The following is a 21,194-nucleotide window of genomic DNA, read 5'->3' as shown; positions in this document are numbered from 1 at the left end:
GCTGCTTTTACCAATAATTAAGAAAACGTCAAACGTCCATATCAAAGAGGGGTGGAGTGGGGGTTAATGAATGAATCTCGTTCCTTTCCTGAGGCTGAGTCTCCCTTGAGTGAGTGCAGACCACCCCTCCCCCATTTCTTGGGTGTGGACAGCGACAGGGCCGAGGCCTCTTCCGGCTCCAGCCCCCCCCCCCCCCCCCCCAAGGGCGATGCTGTTTGCTGGGCGGAGGAGACCTGGCTCTCTCCTCTCGTAGCAACCCCTTCCCCCTCGCCCCAGTGTAACGTCCGCAGTGCCCCCGTCGTCCGTCGGTCCTCCTCTGGCTGCCGACTAGCTGCTCCCTGTACACCCCCGTGCGTTTCCCAGCCCTCACGCAATGCGGATCTGAGAGCCTCGGATTTCCGAAGGCCAAGGCTCTGCTGCTGTAGGCGCCTTTCCCCAACCACCCCCACCAGCTCCCCTCCGGAGAAGCTGGAGCGATGGGGAATTGGCCAGGTGGATGGGTGGAGCGACCGCGCAGAGGATGCTGCCGGGGTGGCCACGGGATTAAATAACAGGGCTCTTGAGCCGCAGAGGAAATGGAAGTGGCCGGGGATCTTTTCTTTGCAGTTAATGATGGGGGGTTGGGGGGGAAAAGGGGAGCGTATCAGTCCCAACCGGTGAAAAGAAAAGGCCCCGCCATTAGGCCTAACTGAGGGAAGGTGGAGAGCCCTCGCAGCAGGCCCAGCTCCGCCCAGGAACCGGGGAGGCTGTAGCCTCCGGGGAGTCAGGGGTAGGGGGCGGCTTTGATGCGAGGATCAGAGGTAGGCTGAGGCCTGAATCCCCCCGTAAGATTTGTCCTGCTGATGTTCTGGCTTCACTGCAGGTTGTGAGGCTCTTTTTCTAACTACGCCACGATCGGACTGAGCTTGCCTGTTGCCAGAGGAGCCAATGACAGGCACCCCGGTCTGGGCTGGGCTGGGGCTCTGGAGACAGGCCACGGAGGAACATTTTGCAAACCCAAACCAGAACCCAAGGTCACCGAGTCCCCCTTTAAAACGTTTTCTCTCTACTCGGATGTAGCTTTACAGTGTGACTGACTGACTCAGCTCCTGGGGCCAGAGCAGGCCCTTCCTAGGGGAACTTCATTCATCCTTTCCGGGTCAAGACCTTCCTTAAAGCCAAGAAAAAAAACCTCTATGAGGACAATCGAGTATTTTACAGTTGTGCAGGACTTCCCTTTACAGGTATTAAAGTTCAATGTCATTATTCCCATTTGTCAGATACAGAATTTGAGGCCCAGGGGCCTGCGCTTGGTAAATGGAAGATCTAGTAAATTCTAGTGCTGATTTTCTAGATCTTTGCAACCCTGTTCTTTCTACTCTGCTACCATCCCTCTCGGCCTCACAAACCTAAAAACCTGTTTCTTGCAAGTCATTGAAGCATGTTAAGGAAGGAAGGTTGGAGCAGTAATTTTCCAGCTAGTGCTCACTCAGGAGCCTCACTCAAACCTTTAAAAAGGATGGGAATAAATAAATCCTTTCTAGACTATGGAAGAAAATCAGGATGTTGGGGCGTGGGGGAGTTTACTCGCCTGTTTCCTTTATTAGAGGAATTAGCCAAGAGACAGTGTTCCTTCCATTTCTGGTATTTTCCCAGCTTTTCTGAAGGAGGAGGTAAAGAGGCCAGGACTGCTCGGATGGTGAGAAGATGGGAGAGCCCCCAATCTTGAGCTGGGAGGAGCCTGTGATGCCTAAGCAGAGTGTGATTCAGTGACTCGGAGGGTACTGGAGACCATATTCTGCTCTTACTTGGGACCTAACCAGAGGAGAAGTTTGGGGCAACTGTTATGACAAATTCATTCATTCATTCATTCATTCATATATTCTGTGTTGGGCCCTGCCCTGACTCTGAGGACTGAGTGGTAAGAGACAGACAGCCCTCCCTGCTCTTGTGAAGCTCACAGTCTTTCGGAGAGAAGACAGATTTGAGGCCGGATGAGTGCTAGGAAGGAAAAATAAGTGGGATCCTGGGATATGGGGAGTGGGAGAGGGATGTGATTTTAATTTGGACATCAAGGACTATTTTCCTGAGAGCGTGTGGTTATGAGTTGAGTCCAGATGACTGAAGGAGTGAGCCTGAGGGTGTTTGAGGAGACATGTCAGACAGAGGGAGCCTGGGTGGAACCCCTGTGTGGGGACAAGCCTGACATGGAGGTGCTGACCCAAGACTTCCGTGGCAACAGCTTGAAGAGTAAGGTTGAAGTTGGCCCAGTGAGCAGTTCAGATATTACCCTCTTAAGAGTTTTTAAGTAAGGTCGTGACACTCTGATTTGTGTTTTAAGTCTCTCCAACAGCCCAAAGCCCAGTGGGTGGGGGAACAAAATGGAAAATAGTGGGGGGATCCAAAACATTTTTTCCTTAACAGGTTAAAGACACCACATCCTTTCTGTTGGACTGGGCAGCCAGTAGGCCTGTGCTGGACTTTTTTGCTACTTGATCTGACTTTGTTCATTCCAGAGCTGCTCAATCTCTTCCCCAAGTATAACTTTTCCTCTGGAGGCAAATCCTAACAACCTTGCATTCCTGCCCATGCTATTTACAGTCTTTTCACTTCAGGGTAGACGTCTTCACCCCCAGCAGGTCATGGCCAGGGAAGTGGAGTGGGTTCAGTTCTGGGCTTTGCCCTCTTATTAAACTGCTGGCCTGGCCAGGACCTGGGGAGCTGAGTTAGTGGGAGTGAGGCAGGAATTCCAATTCAGTGACAGACATCTGTGGAGTGCTTACTGTGTGCCAGCCCTATGCTCAGCATGTTTTCCTATGTAATGCTGCTTTAAGAAACTGTGTTCTGTCCTAGCCAGTTTGGCTCAGTGGATAGAGCGGCCGGCCTGCAGAAGGGTCCCAGGTTTGATTCTGGTCAAGGGCATGTGCCTCAATCCAAGGCCCTGGTCAGGGCGTATGGGGGAGGCAACCAATCAATGTGTCTTGGATGTTTCTCTCGATCTCTCCCCCTCCCTTCTACTTTTTTTTTTTTTTTCTCCCTTCTACTCTTTCAAAAAAATCAGTGGAAAAATATCCTTGGGTGAGGATTAACAACAACAAAAAAAGCTGTGTCTGGGTCTCATCATTGCTCTTTTTCAGATAAGAAGTCAGAGCCCAGGTTAGGACTCTGTTCTGGTACTAGCCCCTCGGCTTTCAATCATTTATTAATTTCACAAAAAATTATTATGCACTTCCTATGTGTCAGGCACAGTGTCAAGGTGTTGGGGTTACAGTGATAAGAGAGACAGACACTATGGAACTCACAGTCAGCGGTGACATCACGGTGGGGGTGCAATTGGGGTATGCGGAACCTACATTCATTTCTTTGTTCAGTTGACATTTCTCAGCCTTCTGTCAAGTACAAAGCACTGAAAGCCAAGTCCCCCAACCCAGACAGATTACTTGCCCCCACCTACATAAAAATTCTGGAATTACCACTGTTTACAATGAAGTAGGGGAAATAGACACTAAACAAATAATTGATTAAAGAATGATTTAAATACAGTTAACAGCGGTGGTGCATGAGAGTACAGAGAGCAAAGGAGGGGGCACAGCCTGGGCCTGGAGAAGTTTCTCTGCAGCTCAGATCTGCTGAATGCAGACTCAGCCAGGCTGGCCTAGGTGGCAGGAGGCTCAGAAGCAGGAAGGAGCTGCGGGGAGGGCTAGGGCAACTGAACATGCCAGGGGGACCCTCGTCCTTTGAGGAAGGAAGGAGGCTTCAGAGCCCAGGTTAGAACCCTGTTCTGGCACTAGCCCCTAGGCTTTCTGGCTCAGGGCATTCAGCTGTTTCAGTGTTGGAAGCTGGAGAACTTGCAAGAAATGTGCAGACAATGCCTGCAGACTGCTGGGGGTCAGCCCTACCCTTTCAAGCTCTGTAGCCTTGGATAAGTTATTCAGATTTGACGTGCTTCAGTTTCCTCCTTTGTAATATGAAAACTTACCACCAAAGGTTGAATGGAACTTGAATGGAATAATGCACATAAAGACCTTAGAACAGGTTTCGGCACATTTCGATGGTTATTTGACACATCCAGCCATTTTGGTGCAAGGAATGGGTTAGAATTTTAAGAGGAGCCCATTTATCTAGGTCAGCTGTTCTCAACCTGTGGGTTGCGACCCCTTTGGCGGTCGAACGACCCTTTCACAGGGGTCGCCTAAGACCATCCTGCATATCAGATATTTACATTATGATTCATAGCAGTGGCAACATTACAGTTACGAAGTAGCAACGAAAATAATTTTATGGTTGGGTCACAACATGAGGAACTGTATTTAAAGGGCCAGAAGGTTGAGAACCACTGATCTAGGTGCTTCAAAACCTCAGAAAGAAAGAAAAAAAATCTAAAGTGCAAAGTTTTCTTTACTAATGAATAGGTGAGACAATAACACTGTGGCTGTCATTGCTGCTTTAACTGGGACAGTATTTGCAGGACAAAAGTTATTTTCAACTATGTGGCTCGGTATCTTTGGTTCACCAGAGAGTTGAGTTTAACCATGGCCAGTATAGGTCGTGAAGTTCATGGCAGCAGAGAGTATAATGCTGACTATATGCTGAATGATGGTCCTTTTGTGTCAATCTGGGAAGGGGATGTTAAGCGCTTGGTGACTTTGCATAATTCCTATTCTCTTCAGACTTCTATTGTAAAAGGGATAGTCCTAGAGTCTGCTTCGGAGGGTTGTTGTGAGCATTGAGCACATGATGTTTTTCAAGTACCTTAGCTCAGAACCAGGTGCACAGCTATTTTTGTGGTCCTCTCATTGTTCTGTGTAACAGGGAAATTGTAAAGATTTTAACTTGGTGATGAGAGTACAGATCACTAGCTTCCTCTTCTCCATCCTTCCTCCAAGACCCTTGTTTTCACTCTGCTGTGGAAAGTTATACAAAAGACATGTTCCTGAAGACCTCACATAATTCAAGAGTGATTTCCTCATCAGTGTGAATGTAAAGTCAGACTTGTATAGCATCAGCTTTGGCAACAGAATCAAGGTTTTTATGGATGTATTTATATGGCATAGTTCAAATTTGCATTAGTTCCATTGCACATAAAATGCACGCATGCTGTCCATTTCAGATGTGGGAGCTAAATCCAGGGCAACCAGTGTGAGCATAGAACAGGAAGAGAAGAAAACATGGCCAAGAGTAGTCCCCTTGGTTCTTGCTTACAAATCGCAGAAATGGGGACCCTGGGAGAAGCAGGGATCAAAAATGGGTGTCTGGACTCTGGAGGGGTCGGTGACTTTCTGGAGCCCCAATCTTGGCTTTCATGCTCCATGTGATGGACAGGACTGCACCCTTCTTCCTGACTTAACAGGTGTGCGTTGGCCACCTTTTCTCCCCTGGACTTCGTTTCTGCCACCTCATTTAGTCATTCATTCATTCATTCATTCAACCAGTATTTAAGCACCTTCTAGGTACCAGGCAGTATGGCAGGCCCTGAGGATAAAACAGCAAATAAGTTATAGGGATCCCTTGATACAGGTTAGTTTTCTGAGGGCAGCAGATAATAAAAAGTAAACACTCAGGTAATAGCATAATTTCAAATGTTGGTCAAATCCTCGAAGGGAATAAGAAGGGGATTTGACAGAGATTGGGGGAAGGAACTAGCCTTTTTAGGGAGATCAGAGAAAGCCTCTTTGGGCAGTCTGAAAGCTGAGGAACAAGAGCCATGCCAATGCCCAGAAAGGAGGACACAGTGAGGGCAAAGACTAGGGCCAGCAGAAACTGGTGTGCTCCAGGAACACTGACACCTTGGGCTTGAGACTGGAGTTGCTCATCTCTGCTTGAAGACCACACGGGGGCTGGCCCAGCCTCTGGACTCTGAAGCCCACAGCCAGCGCCCCAGCCTCAGGCCCTGGCAAGAATTTACAACCATGCTGAGCCTGTTTACCACCTGCCCAGGGGGCCTGGGAAAGCACAGGCTCTTTCTTAAAACCAGTTGTTACAGAGCTAGGTGCAAAGCAATTCAACTGAGCAGAATTTCTTTCTTAGGTAATCTTTTTATTGAAGTATAACGTTAGTTGAACCATTTGAAATTGCTAATATGCAACCATTTTTCATGATTGTACAAAGACAGCAATTTCCTGTGATTCAGCATAAATACATTCAGCAAAGAGTGTAAGTCAGAAGTATGCAACTCAATGAATTTTCTCAAAGTGGACACAACTGTGGAACTAGCGTCCAGGTCAAGAAACAGAACATTGCCAGCATTTTGCAGGCCCCACTCATGCTACTCCCATCACTATAACCATCACCATACCCTACCTCCACCCACAAGGGGCGGGGGGGGGGGGGGGGGGGGTAGTCACTATTTTGACTTTTGGCACTATAATATAACCTAATTTTTTATCTTCTATAAATGGAATTATACTGTAGGTACTTTTTTTGGTGAAATTTATTAAATTGTTGCATGTAGTTGTAGTTTCTTTTTCATTGCTGTATGATATTCCATTCATTATATGACTGTGGTACAGTATATTTATTCATTCTACTATTTATGGGCATTTAGATTGTCTCCAGTGCTTGCTTTTAAGAATACTGCTTCTGTGAACACTCTTGAACATGGCTTATGTTGAACACATGCTTGTATATCTGTGGATATATGCTGAGGATTGATTCAGCTTTAGTAGGTATTTCCAAACAGTTATCCAAAGTGGTTGTACTAATTCACACCCTCTGCACTACTTTATTCAATGCCTCCTTGCTGCTTACCTCTTGGGCCAGGTTCTATGCAAAGGATGAATCTGAGGATAGTAGTGGGGAGGGTACATGACATGATTCATGGGATGAATCTCTGTGTAGTGATCAAGTGGACATGTCTTGCAGCCAGCTGGGCCTAGATTTGAGTGTTACTCAGATCCTCTATTTACCTACCACCTCTGTGACCTTGGGCAAGACACTCAATGTCACTGAGCCTTAGGTCCTTCATCTATAAAATAAGTATAAGTATAGTAGCTCTTATCTCATAGAGTCTTTCACCCATTCCTTTACATGAGAAATGTTTGTAGAATGCCTACTATGGGCTAAGCTCTTTTCTGAGGACTGAGAATTCAGGGGTAAATTAGACAAAGGAGGCTTTGCCCGCATGAAATGTATGTTCTAGTTATGGGAAACAGATAATGACAGAGCAAACAAATCATCAAGATAATTTCAGATAGTGACACATGCTATGGAGGCCATACAACAGGGTGCTGTGATCAAGCAATGGGGTTAGGGTGGTAGGGGAATCAGGGAGGTAGTAACTGAGCTGTGATCCAAATGATCAGAAGAAGGCATCCAGGGATGATCTGAGGGAAAAGCACTCCAGGCCGGAGGCTTGCTGGTGCAAAGGCCATGAGGTAGGAACAAGCTTGGTGCATGCGAGTTGCCGAGAGAAGACTGATGTTGCTAGAATGGCCTGAGGGGAGGGCTGTTTGAGACAAGGCAGCAGAAATAAGCAGGAGCCTGGTCATGTAGGGCCTTGAAGGCCATGGTAAAGAGTTTGCATTTTATTTTAATATCAGTGGAAGTCATTAGAGGGTTTTAAGCAGGGGACCAACATGAGCTAATTTACATGAAGATTAACAGAAATATATATATATATATATGTATATATATATATATATTGGCAGAGAGTCTGGCATAGAGCGATGGTCAATAAATGTTAGTTGCTGCTACTGCTATTATTGTTCTTATTGATGCTCTTAAAGAATCTAAAAATTTTCATCCTCAATGAGGACGAGAAAGCCAAGGCATAGAGCCATTACCATCCACGTGTAAAGTCAATCAAATCAGAGAACAGGATGTAGATATTATTAATCAGCGGAAATGCTTTTGGTTCCTTTCCCAAATGGGAATTTTAAGACAGGATTTTCTCTGTGGTTAGCAATTGTCTGGAGCCAACCACACTCAGCTCCTTCAGCCCCACTTTGCCAAAATGCCCAGAGTTCAGTCACTTGGGTGCCATTGGCTGCAGTCCTGCTGCCATTTAGGGCCCTTGGAAAGGCTCACCTGCTTTCTCTGCGTCTGATGGGCCAAGAATGGGGAGGCGCTCCCTTATCCTCCGCCTTAAGTGCTCACTGGGTTTACTGAGATGCCACCAACTGTCCGGGCTTGGAGGCTCTCCCGCCCCGTTCTTACGTATAAATAGCCCAGGGAATGTTTTTATGTTCAGAAAAGGCCTTTGAAGGAAGCTGCCTTTAACTTCTCTCTGATACAGAGAAATGTCATGTTAATGATCTGTGAATGAATGAATGCAAATTGAGTAATGAAACTGGGCAAAGCTTCATAGGGTATATAACACTCGTTTCTGGGCAAAGTGCCCTTCTCTTAGTAAGGATGTTTTCATTCCTTCATTTATCAAACTTTATTGAGCTTCTGCTAGGTGCCAGGCATTATAGAGCAGTGAGCAAAAAAGGTGCCATCTTAGCCCTAATGGAGCTTCCAGTGTAGTGGGACATACATTCATCAAATAATTGCACAAATATAAATAGAAAATGACAACAATGGGAATTGAAACAAAAAATGGCAATTGAACCAAAAGCATTTCCTGTGATTAATAAAATCTACATCCTGTTCTCTGATTTGATTGACTTTACACTCACGGATGGTAATGGCTCTGCAGGAGAGGTATTAATGCCCTGAAGGTATATATAATGAAGGCCTGGGATTTGGGAAAGTTCCTCTAGTAAGTGTCATTTGAGCTCAGCCCAAAAGGATGAGTGGTGACAAGTAGGTTTGGGGGTTGGAGTGAAAAGTATTCCAGGCAGTGAACAGCATATGCAAAGGTCCCGAGGTGGGAGGGAGTATGCATGGTGAATGCAAGGATATAAGAGAAAGCCATTGTGACTACAGGGCTGAAATGGGGTGGACTCTGGTTCCAGAAAGAGCTGGAGATACATGGCAGAGAGGACAGATTGTAAAAAGCTTTGAAGGCTACGCTAGGATATATAATGCTATCCTTCTCAAGGACTGTGGGATGCTACTAGGAGGCTTGAAGCTGTGGAATCGAACCATGACCCCTGGTTCATAGGTCAACCCTCAACCACTGAACCACTGAGTGCGGCCACAGTGTGGAAAATAGATCGGAAGGGCCCAGAATGGGTTCTGGTAACTTCCCAGCCTTCCTTGGCCCTTCAGTACTAGAGGTGACAATTGAGTGCTGTTTTTCCCAGTTTCAGGTGTTGCACTATCCCCACGGTCTCCATGCACTTTCCCCACATGTTTGCAAATAGTTCATTTGTCAAACTCTCCTCAAATGATCGAATTTGTTCTGTTTGCCTTTATGGAGAAATCACCTTGGCTGGATAAAGCAGGAGCAAACTTTAGCAGCTACTTAACCTAACTCCTTTGTTTTACTTGTAACAAACACATATTAACTGGATTTTGTTTTCTAGGCACTTTGACAAGCTATGGTTTTTTTCAGTGCAGAGCAGTACATTTCAGTTCACATGCATTTATGTAAAAATTGAAAATTACCGAATTAGTTAGATTTCTTTCTATCTTATTTTGTGCTATTTGTCCTGTGTATGTCTGTGTGTGTTTAAGACTATTTTTTTTCCTAGAAGTTTTAGATTTATAACAAAGTTGAGAGGAAGGTGCATACACCCCCTTTACCTGCATGTGTATAACCTCTCCTATGCCCTGACTTTTCTTTTTGTTTTCTCTTCTACTTTTTTGTCTTCTTATGGATTGAGGTTTTATAAATCATACCATTTTTTTCTCATTGATTGACTTAAAAATTAGAATCAATTTATTCATTTTAAAAATATACATTTTTATTGATTTCAGAGAGGAAGGGAGAGGGAGAGAGAGAGATAGAAACATCAATGATGAGAGAGAATCATCGATCGGCTGCCTCCTATACACCCCACATTGGGGATTGAGCCCACAACCTGGGCATGTGCCCTGACCGGGAATCGAACCATGACCCCTGGTTCATAGGTCTACCCTCAACCACTGAGCCATGCCAGCCGGGCTCTATTTATTCTTTTAGTGGATCCCCTACATATTTAAAAATTACCATTTTTACCCTCTTAAACAATTCAAGACCCTTAAGCTACTTTAACTCTTAAGTCTCTCCCCCTCCACCTGGACGCCTCCTCCCCTCATTTATATTCTGTTGTAGTCCTGTGTTTTCATTCTATCTTTTTTTTTTCCAAGACAGATGAAACATTATTGTTGTTTCTTTTTAAAAAATATGTTTTTATTGATTTTAAAGAGAGGAAAGGGGGGGGGGGGAGAGAGATAGAGATAGAGAGAGAGAAAGAGAGAAACATCAATGAGGGAGAAACATTGGTCGGCTGTTTCCCATATGCCTCCTACCAGGAATTGAGCCTGCAAACTGAGCATGTGTTCCTAATGGGAATCGAACCAGCAACCTCTTGATGCCTGGGACGGCACTCTATTATTACTTCTTTACACAGTCAAATGTTGTTCGCTGGTGGCCTCCTTTTCATAAGAGCATCTGTCTGAGATTGCCTTCCTTTCATCTGAAATTAATCCTTTAGAATTTCCTTCAGTAAAGGTCTATGGTAGTAAGTTCTCTCAATTTTTGTTGGTTGAAAATAACTTTCTTTCACCCTCATATTTAAAGTCTTGAATAAAATTCTTATTGCCACTTACTTTGTCTCAGCACATTAAAGAGGCTCTTCTGGTTCCCATTGTGGCTGCTGAATAGTGTGTGGTCAGTCTAATTGTAGTTTCTTTGTTATGGACCTGTATTTGTCTCCGGCCCTCTAATTTCACTATGATGTAAATAGGTATGAATATATTTTTCTTTATCTGTCTTGGGATATCCAGACCCAGAATTTGGTATCTTACAATAATTTGGAAAAATTCTCAGAGGGCCAGCACTAGTGTGAAGCCAGTGAGGTGCCTAGGGCTCCAAATTTAAGGAGGTATTCATTCCTGAGTTTGGACAAATACAGGATTAGCTCTTTTATACTTTAGGCACCTCACTCTATTTCTGATTCTGACTCTACAAATACCTCCTCTTCCTTATTCTTTCTTTATTTTCTTCTGTAAATATGTATTAGGCCATCTTATTTTATCCTCCAATATCATATATGTATTTCTTCATTTTTTTTATCTCTTTGTATCTCTGGATTACTTTCTAGATTTCTTCATATCCATCCTCCAATAAGCAGATTCTGCTTTTAACAGTATCTAATCTGCTATTTAACCTATTATTTTATTTTATTTTTTTTCAAATTGCTCGATTGCCTCTTATAGTCTTTTGCTCTTGGCTCATGTATTTAAAGCTCACATTTATTTCTTGAAATATGTTAAACATACCTATTCATATTCTGTACTTGATACTTCTATATCTCATATTTCTGTGAGTCTGATTATGCTATTTGTTGTTTCTGCTGGTTCTCAGTTATGGTGCCTTGTTTCCTTGTGTGTTTTTTGATTTTTAACTTTAGGCTCAATTTTTTGGAACTTTGTGGGTATTCCTTGAGCATGGGTTGAAATTGCAGTCCCTTCAGAGGGGATTTGTATTTGCTTTTACCAGTTACCAGGGTTTATTCCTACCTTGAGTTCCTTAAACTAAATTTTCTGCTTAAAGTTTTTCAGATTACAGAGGGTTCAGGTAGTTTAAATTCAGTCTATAAACTCATGTGAAGCTGGCTTGTAGTTATGACTTTTAAGGGAATATTTTGTTTTTATTCTCTCACTAGGTATCAAAGTTGGGCAAACAAATTTCCCTTCTGTGCCATGAATTTATTTCTCATTCGCCCTTACACAAAGTTTGTAACTCTTTGTAGACCCTTTGGAGGGGCTTCTGTTAGACTTTGTAACTTGTATGAGTTTAAGCGTTGTCTCCTGTCCTCCTCATTCCTTGTATGCGTCAAAATGCAAGCTCCACATCACCACGTGTTGGCAGACATCCTCATTCTAAGCTGTCTTGGGCACTCACTTCTGTTCTCTTTTCATTTCTTTTTTGGCTTCTGTATAATCCGTACTTTTGTGCCTATTCAGCAAGCATTTTTTAAAACAATATTAGATATATTATTCATTATTTGGAATTGTTTTCATTGGTTCAGAAATTGAACCAATTCCTTTACATTCCCAGAGAAAGCGGTAGCATGATAATACAAAGAGTTTTGAGGCCAGACCATACTGGGTTCGAATCCACATTTCATTTTTGCAAAAACCCCATGATATAGGTACCCTTTTTATCTGCTATCCCAACCTGAAACAGAACAGACTACTGAGGCCCCAAAATTCAGTATTTACCTAAATATAAATGCACTGAAATATTTCATCTATGGGGGGAGGAGGGGAGACACAATAAAATTGAAACACTGGACAATAGACACGGTGACTTTAGAATGCAGTGGGCAAAAAAAAGAATGCAGTGGAAGTTCTTTAATTGGCTATGAGGAATGAAAGAAAGGGCAGAATAAAAGATGACTCCACGTCTTTGGTGACCAGATGGATGGTGCTTTTAGAAAAAAGGAACTCAGAAAGCGAGCTGAGTTTGTTTTCTGTTTGTTTGTTTGTTTGTTTGTTTGTTTAGTGCCTCGGTTTCCTAATCTGTAAAGCAAGGTGGTCAGACTGACCACCTTCAAATATTCTGTGGTTCTAGTCCTCTTGAGGTTTAGGAATTGGCCAAACAACTCAAGAGGAATTGTCTGGCAGGCGGTTGGAATTCAGAGCTGGAATCTGGGTGTGTGCAGGTCTCAGTGGGTGGACATATTGACCTGAGTGGGAGATTGGGGAGGGGAGGGGTGATAGTAAGACATGGAGGTGGATTTATACAGGAAGATGGCATGTTGGTGGGTAATGACCGTGTCATACAATACAGGGGGTGTATTAGTTTGCTAGGGCTGCCATAATAAAGTGCCTCAGATGAGGTGGCCTAGACAACAGAAGTTTATTTCCTCATAATCCTGGAGTCTAGAAGTCTGAGATCAAAATGTTGACAGGGTTGAGGCCTCTCCCCTTGGCTTGTAGATGGGTTTCTCTGTCTCCACATGATATGCCTTCTGCTGATGTCCTACTTTCCTCTTCTAAGGACACCAGTGATATTGGGTTAGGGTCCATCTTAATGACCTCCTTAGTTACTTTTTAAAGACCCTATCTCCTAATAGAGTTACACTCTGAGGTATAAGGGATTAGGATTTCAATATATGGATTTTGGTGGGGAACACAATTCAGCTGTTAAATAGAAGGTAAGAATATGGGACCGAGAAAGGAGATGGGAGGACAACAGAACAGTCACCTAGAGAAACCGAAGGGGAAGAAAGGTACTGAGAGAGGTCATGGGGACCAAGAATGGAGGAAAGGGCACCTGGATTGACAGTGGGAACTCCTGGGGATTACCTACAAGGAAGCTAGTAGAGAGATGGAGGCCAGGCTTTCAGGGATGAGGCATATGCCGCAGGTAGGAGAGTGGAGGGGAAGGCCAAGCAACAAGCTTTTGGTGTCATTTTTATGGAATGGACACCCCAATTTCCTCCCACCTCCCACATTCCATGGTCCTGGGGCTCACTTTCTCTTTAGAAACTCTGAGGTGAGGCTGCATTCCAGGACCTTGGCCCTGAGTTATTCATCTTATGTAGTTGGCTCTTGAGGACAAAGCAGGGAGAATAGAACATCTTTTCTCCTAGGAAGCCAGAGGGGGGAGAGAGAGAGAGAGACCTCAGTGAAAAACAAACCAAACCACATTATCACTAAGCTACAACTGTTGTAAAGAACAGACAGAATGGGGTGACATGAGGTTGGAGAGACCTTGGGGGTCCTTTTCCAGTTTTCCTGTCTGCCCTCCAGAAATGAAGAGGTTGTTCATGCATTCATTGGGGGGAGGGGGAGGGGTCTTAATTAAGCACCTACTCTGAATTGGGCACTGCACTAGGCAAGAGGCAGCTATCAGTGAAGCAAAAATATCAAAGATTTATTGACTGCTTATGTAATGCCGTGTCCTGTGTTAAGCACTTGGTGTACCTCCTGCTCGCAAGGACAGTCTAAGACAGGGACTGCTTTTGCTTTTCTTACAGGCAGAGGAACAGACCAACTGAAGTTGAGGATGGTTTGCTAACTCCCGATGGGTCCCAGAGCTGTAAGTAAGCAACTGGGACACAGCCCGGGGGCACCTTTTTCCAGCCTACCTTCCCTCGGGCCCCTTGGGCTTCGAAGGCCCAGGGCACAGTAAGTGGCTGGCTTGGGGTCCTGCGTGAGTCAGGCTGAGCTACAGATAAGCAGTCCCCAGTTCCTGCCATTCCATCCTGTCCTTGGCCTGAGAAAGGACACGGAGAAAAGGGGCGGATGTGGGCGAGGATAATAATGCCGACTCACCGCTGATGAAAGCCCTGGGTGCGCACCTCCTCCCAGCCACCACCTGAAGCCTGTCTCAGCTACTGTCCTTATTGTCACATCAACATCCCTCCTGGCCCCCTGAAAACAGCTGGGATTGTGTCTCATGAACTAAAAACGTGTTTCCTTCCTTCTTGGGGGCTTTCTCAGGGCTACCTGAGAACACAGCTGGGTTCTGCAATCCTAGAGCTCAATGCTCGGGATTTCCTCTCTGCTTCCAGAGAAGGGGAGAAACGTGGATTCTGTTGGGCGGGCTCATGAGAAAGCAGCCCAGTGACCTCTTTCTTCTATTTTGAGGTCAGAAGGAAGGTGCTCATGCTTCTGACCAGTGAGTCAGTGGGTCTGGGACTGACTCCTGTGTGTGGGTAATGACTGTCCCATGTAACACAGGGAGTTCTCCATCAGGAGGCAGAGCCGAATTTGAAGAATCACCCCCAGTCTGCTCTCATCTGGCAATCAGAAGCCTTACAGACTTAAATGGTCCACAGAGATATATATGCAGGGATGTTTATCACAGTGTTTTAACAACCGCCATGTCCATCTGTGAGGGGTTGATGAAACCAATGGTAGTTGCTCTCCACAGAAGAAATCTAAGTTGCCATTAAACAGTGTGTGGTGGATCTATCAGGTTTGAATATAGAGAGGTGTTCAAGATTGATTAAGTGAATAAAGCAAGCCACGGAAAAGTGTATATGTATGTATATGTTTCTACCCTCCCCCCTCCCCCAATCCTCACCAGACGATATCTTTTCCATTGATTTTTTTTTTTTTTTTAGAGAGAGGGAAGGGAGAGAGAAACATCAGTATGAGAGAGAAAGAAACATAGATATGAGGGAAACATCAATATGAGAAACGTTGATAGGTTGCCTCCTGTACGTGCCCTGACCAGGGATCAAACCCACAACCTTTTGGTAGAAGGGCCAACACACTCCAACCAACAGAGCCACACAGGCCAGGGCTGTGTATGTTTCTTTGTGTGGCCATGGACACTGTGTGGAAACATACAAGAGAAACGGCTAGCTGGTCACTTTCGAAGAGTAAGAATGGAGGTTTGGGTGAGGAGTGAGACCTTTGCTCTTCACTTTACCCTCTTCTGTGCTTTCTTTTTAAAACAATGAGCACTATTGCTTTTATAATACAAGGGTAATGATAAAGAAAAAGTGGAAGAAAGAAAGGCTTAAGAAGCCTCACAAACAAAAGGTCCCCGCCCAAACTATTCAGCACGGAACCCAGGAGTGCTGAGGGCAGGAGGGTTGACAAAGCGGGGCCTGAGGTGCCCTTGCATAATGGAACTTGCCCCTAGCCCAGTGGTTCTCAACCTTCTGGCCCTTTAAATACAGTTTCCCATGTTGTGACCCAACCATAAAATTATTTTCGTTGCTACTTCATAAGTGTAATGTTGCTACTGTTATGAATCGTGATGTAAATATCTGATATGCAGGATGGTCTTAGGCAACCCCTGTGAAAGGGTCGTTCAACCGCCAAAGGGGTTGCGACCCACAGGTTGAGAACCGCTGCCCTAGCCACTGCTTGCAGAGATATGCTTTGACCAGCTCAGGGTGGACACAGAGGTAGGAAGGGGAAGGAAATCACTGTTTGCAAGGCTGACTCAGTGACTGAAAGTCTAAAACAAAACCAAGGCCAAAATGCAACTCCCAAGAACAGGGATTGGAGTCTTTTATAACAATAGCTAACATATATGGAGTACTTACCATGTATCAATGCAATGTGCAAATTGCCTGACTTAGCTTTATCTCTTTTAACAGTTACTATGAAGTAACTGTTATTATTCCAGTTATACAGATGAGGATACAGAAGCTCAAAGGGTCTAAATTATTTGCCCAAATATACACAGTAATTGCTGGGACTGGGATTAACCCAGGTCTGTCTATTTCTGAAGGCAGCTCTCTAATCACCTCCTGAATATTATTATGTGTTGAACTCAAAGGGTCCCCTTAGGTGCAAGGACAGGACATCCTTACAGTTGTTTTTTTAAAAATATGTTTTTATTGATCTCAGAGAGGAAGGGAGAGAAAGATAGAAACACCAGTGATGAGAGAGAACCACCGATTGGCTGCTTCCTGCACGCCCCCCACGGGGGACCGAGCCCGAAACCCGGGCACGTGCCCTTGACCGGAATCAAACCCAGGACCCTTCAGTCCGCAGGCTGACGCTCTATCCACTGAGCCAAACCAACCAGGGCGACATCCTTACAGTTTTGCCATCCATGAGCTGCCAGAGTCATAGAGGAAAACCACACTAACCTATGTAGACTGTATAGTGTCTGACATAAGGTACCCTTCGGGATTTAATTGGACTGCAAAGAAGATAAGTACTATTTGGATTTTAAGTTGGGGAGATCAGCAAGGCTTGAAGTTGTCAGTGAAGGCATCTTGGAGGAGGAAAGATTTAAACCAGGTCTGGAAAGATGGATTGAATTAAGAGAGGGGTGGGGAGAACATTCCAGAGAAGAGATTGCACAAATTGTGTAGAAGTCTGCTCGGAGACAGTGGAACATCTTGCCTCATCAGAGTGAGTTGTGTGTGTGTGTGTGCGATAAGTGAGCTGGTGTGTGTAGGGAGGGAAAAACAGAGCATTCGGAGTCGTTCTGAAGATTGAGAAATGGCAGAGAAGTAGTGACTTAATGTGGAAGGAAATGAAGAGCCTTTAAAGATGTTTGGGGCAGTGAAGAGACACTATGAAAAGTGATGCTTCAGAAAGATTCATCTGCAGAGGAGTCAAAGTGACTTGGAGTGAGGAGAGAGCCATGTGAAAACGTGGGTGATTGGGGCCTCCATGGGGGTACTAGCAAGAAGAATGAAAAAGGAGACTCCGTGTGAAAGTTGTTGTAAAGGGAGAGGAGGCAATAAGGACTTGATGATTGAAAAGAAACAGACTACGATGAAGAGGGTCCAAGCCAAATAATTCTTGGGCTTCAAATCCAGGTGTCTAAAGAAAGGGATGCCTGTATCTGGAGCAGGGAATTGGAAGAGGGTCCTGGTTTTCTATTGAGGTGAGGTGGGAAGAAATGATGAATTGAGTCTTCATTTCAAACTACCCATTTCCCAAGCCTGTAAGACAGCGTAGGGACTGTTTATCTCTTGGTTTTCTTGGTGGTATAATGCATAGAACTCCCTTTGGACCAGTTCATTCATTCATCAGCTCTTTATTAAGCTGCCATTATGGTCTAGTTGTTAGGAACACAGCAGTGAGCTGGGCAGACCTGGTCCCTGTCCTCATGGAAAGCAAATACTGAACAAGAAATTATAAAGGTTCTTTCTATGCTCCTAGAATCAAGGAGACATTTCTTCCCCCAGACTAATCCTGTTCTTTACCCCTCAGACCCAGACCCAGAGCATGCATTTGTCAAACTTTTTATTAGCAATTGTATCTTGTAATGAAAAACAAACAAACCATTACAACCATTAATTTATTCCTTTGTTCTACGAATATTTACTGAGTGGCATAACAGCTCTGTATTTTTAGCCCTCATATTAACAAACTAGTAAAGGACACAGACAAATAAACAGGTAATGACAATAGAGTGTAAAAAGTGTATTGAGGGGGTAAGCCCCAGGTGTTGTGAGAACAAATAGGAGGGATATCTACCCAGCTAGGAGGGGCAGGTGGCTGGCAGGGAAGTTTCCCTGACAAGAATAATGAGGTGTTAGCTACATAAGGGCAGGAGGTGGACAGGGGTATGTATTCCATGCAAAAGGATATTTCTAGTTCAAAGACCTGGATGCTGGAGAGACCTAGGCTTGTTGAGGAATGATTTACAACCTAGAATTTTATACCTAGGAAAACTACCAATCAAAACGTGGGGAAAAAAGAATAAAGGAAAGACATGTTCGGATATGCAAGGTCTCAAAAAATGTACCTCCCATGTATCTCTTCCCAGGAAGCTAGTGGAGGACCTGCACCAACAAAACAGAGGAGTAAATCCAGAGAGTAGACACCATGGGAGTAACTGCATGGAGTTCAGGTAGGCAGGGGCTGGATCAAAAAGTGTTCTAGCCCTGGCCAGTGTGGCTCAGTTTGTTGGAGTGACTTCTGGTGCACCAGAAGGTGTTGGGTTCAATTCCCATTTGGGGCACATGTCCAGGTTTTGTGTTCAATCCTTGGTCAGGGAAGGAGACAACTGATCAATGTTTCTCTCACATTAATGTCTGTCTGTCTGTCTGTCTGTCTCTCTCTCTCCTCCCCCCCCCTTCTTCTCTCTAAAAATAAATTAATTAAAATTTTTTTTAGCATTTTATACACATACTGACATGTTCATAAAAACACTAATAGAATGATATTCTAAATAGTGATTTTTTTTCCCCCAAGCTTTGAATCTTAGGGACCCTTTTGAGCAACATTGTGATTGGCCTCAAACAGAAACAATAGTTTCGTTTTTCATATTTTGCACTCCTTTGAAAAGGATTCTGCTGAGTTTTAAAGAGTTTGGAAAAACCTAAAAATGTGTGTCACTGCTACTTAAGCAGCCTTGTGCAATTTGGTGGGGCCCTCAGGGTGAAGAGGTTGTAGGAATATTTTTGTTGTTAATTTTTCCTCTCATTGGTTTTAGAGAAGAAGGAAGAGAGAGAGAAAAACTTTGATGTGAGTGAGACAATGGTTGGTTGCCTCCCGGAAGCACCTCGACTGGAATCAAACCTGTGACCTTGCAGTGCACAGGACAACACTCCACCCAACTGAGCCACATGGGCCAGGGCAGTGGTCGGCAAACTGCGGCTCTTGAGCCACATGCGGCTCTTTGGCCCCTTGAGTGTGGCTCTTCCACAAAATACCGACTTCTGCGCATGGGCCACGAAGTTTCAATCGCACTGTACGTGTGCACCCGCACGTGGTATTTTGTGGAAGAGCCACACTCAAGGGGCCAAAGAGCCGCATGTGGCTCGCAAGCCGCAGTTTGCTGACCACTGGGCCAGGGTGAGGTTGTAGGAATTTTAAGGCCTATGTAGGTGGCCATAGGGCTATGAACGGTTCTGGAGCAATGTACTATAGGAGAGGGGAGAGTGGTATGGGAGGTAATAAGGCCCAGCTACTAAATTTCAGCAGGATCTGCTAGTCATTCCTCCTTCAATGGCAAAGGTGATCCCTAGAAGAACATTTCTACCAGAGCAGATCTGCTTACCAATTAAGTGGTGCAACTGCCTCCGCCAATGACTTCCAGACTTCCAAAAAATAAATTTTTAAGATACAGGCAAGGGGTGGGGGAAACACAGCGAGACCACAGCTCTTCTCCTGCTGAACTTTGTCACAGCGGGAATAAGGCAGGTTGTGTGTGTGTGTGTGTGTGTGTGTGAGAGAGAGAGAGAGAGAGAGAGAGAGAGAGAGATTGAGAGAGAGATTGTTTAGTGGGCTCAGAGGAAATGTATGGGTATGTTATATTTTAGTAAATCATGGTGGAAGCCTGAGCAGGGATCTGGGTGTTCCCTAACTCTGAAGCCAAGGAGAACCTTTTATTTATGGGTTCAGCAGACAGATGGTTATTTTCTTTTTCATACCTGTGTTCCAAGTACAATGATAAAAGATCAGCTCAGAAACCAAGCAGCATGTTATGGTGTCTACTGGTTTTGCTGGCCATGAAAAGGGTGTTCCCCGGTTCCTCATCAGCTGGGAGAAACCCTTCCCCACCCTCTCGGACCAGCCTCTTTGTCTGCCACTAAGCAAGTGAATTTTAAATGCCACTCTAAAGTTGGCTGGTGACCTGGAAAATTCCTTTTGCTTTGTTATGCTGCTAATGGCCCATCAGTTTAAGCCTCCTACCCTGGAAACTTTCTTTCTCCTAACTGGACGGAGGAAGGCAGGAGCAGAAGTTAAAACATGAAAGAAAGGATTCCTATTTCTAAGGGATTCGGAAAGACTCGCAGATGGCCAGGCCTAGAGGAATGGAAGGAAGGAGTATCACTTGTCTTGATCTGTATGTACAGCAGCCAGCACACGGGCCTGTGGATGGAGGGCCTTATTGAGTAACTTTAGTTGAAGGTGATCATTTTTGAATGCAGTAATAGCTCAATCATGCAAAATTTTGGTGGACACACGTCTTTTGTAAAACCTCTAGTTGTGGAGGCCAAAAATTCAGACTTATATTTGAACTGTGTGAGCTAGTAAGTGTGTGAATGCTGAGGAGCCAAAATACTCAGTCACCTACCTCATTCTCTTTAAGGTACGGTGAGTAACTGCCGTGGGTCTTGCTATCCTTAGTTAGCAAATCAACAATTACTACTGACTGTGTGTGCCAGATGCAGGGTTCAAGACTTCCTGTATTATCCCATTTACCTCTCACCAAGAAACTCTCTGAGGGAAGTACTATTATTATTCCCATTTTAGAGCAGAGGAAACTGAGGCTTAGAGAAGGTGGTGGAGCTGAGAAGCCACCCGGGTTCTCTGTCCTCTTAGCTCATGCTCTTCACCAGGACATTATGCTCCTTATAAACTACAAAGATCTAAGAAAACATAAATAAGAGGAAGTACAGAGTGGCCCAACAATTCCTCCCTAGAGCATGACAGTTCACCTTGTGCCAGCCACGTAGGCCATGGATTTGCTGACTTAGCAGGTCCTTGCTGGTGGAGACAGTTCTGCATCCAGGGTGGGGCCAAAGTCAGTGTACAGTTGTTCATATGGAAAATAATACAACAAATAATACACGAATAAACTCAGTGTTTCTCGTTCTCACCACTGTAAACCTACTTTGGCCCCACCCTGTATAATGTGGTAAGTGGACCCCGTGCCCCTAGCTTTTGGGATTTCTGGAATAAGGTTCTGACTGTAAGACACTATTATTTCTCTTGAAGTCTTGGTCTGTCAGACCGCTGTCTCAGCTTCCAAAATAACATGTAGACACATAGGAAAGTCAGAGCCTTGGGATACTAAT

This window comes from Myotis yumanensis, unplaced genomic scaffold (assembly GCF_028538775.1).
Source record: "Myotis yumanensis isolate MYYU_CA2020_CCGP unplaced genomic scaffold, mMyoYum1.0.hap1 SCAF_5, whole genome shotgun sequence".
NCBI lineage: Eukaryota > Metazoa > Chordata > Mammalia > Chiroptera > Vespertilionidae > Myotis > Myotis yumanensis.
This window is presented reverse-complemented; position numbering follows the sequence as displayed.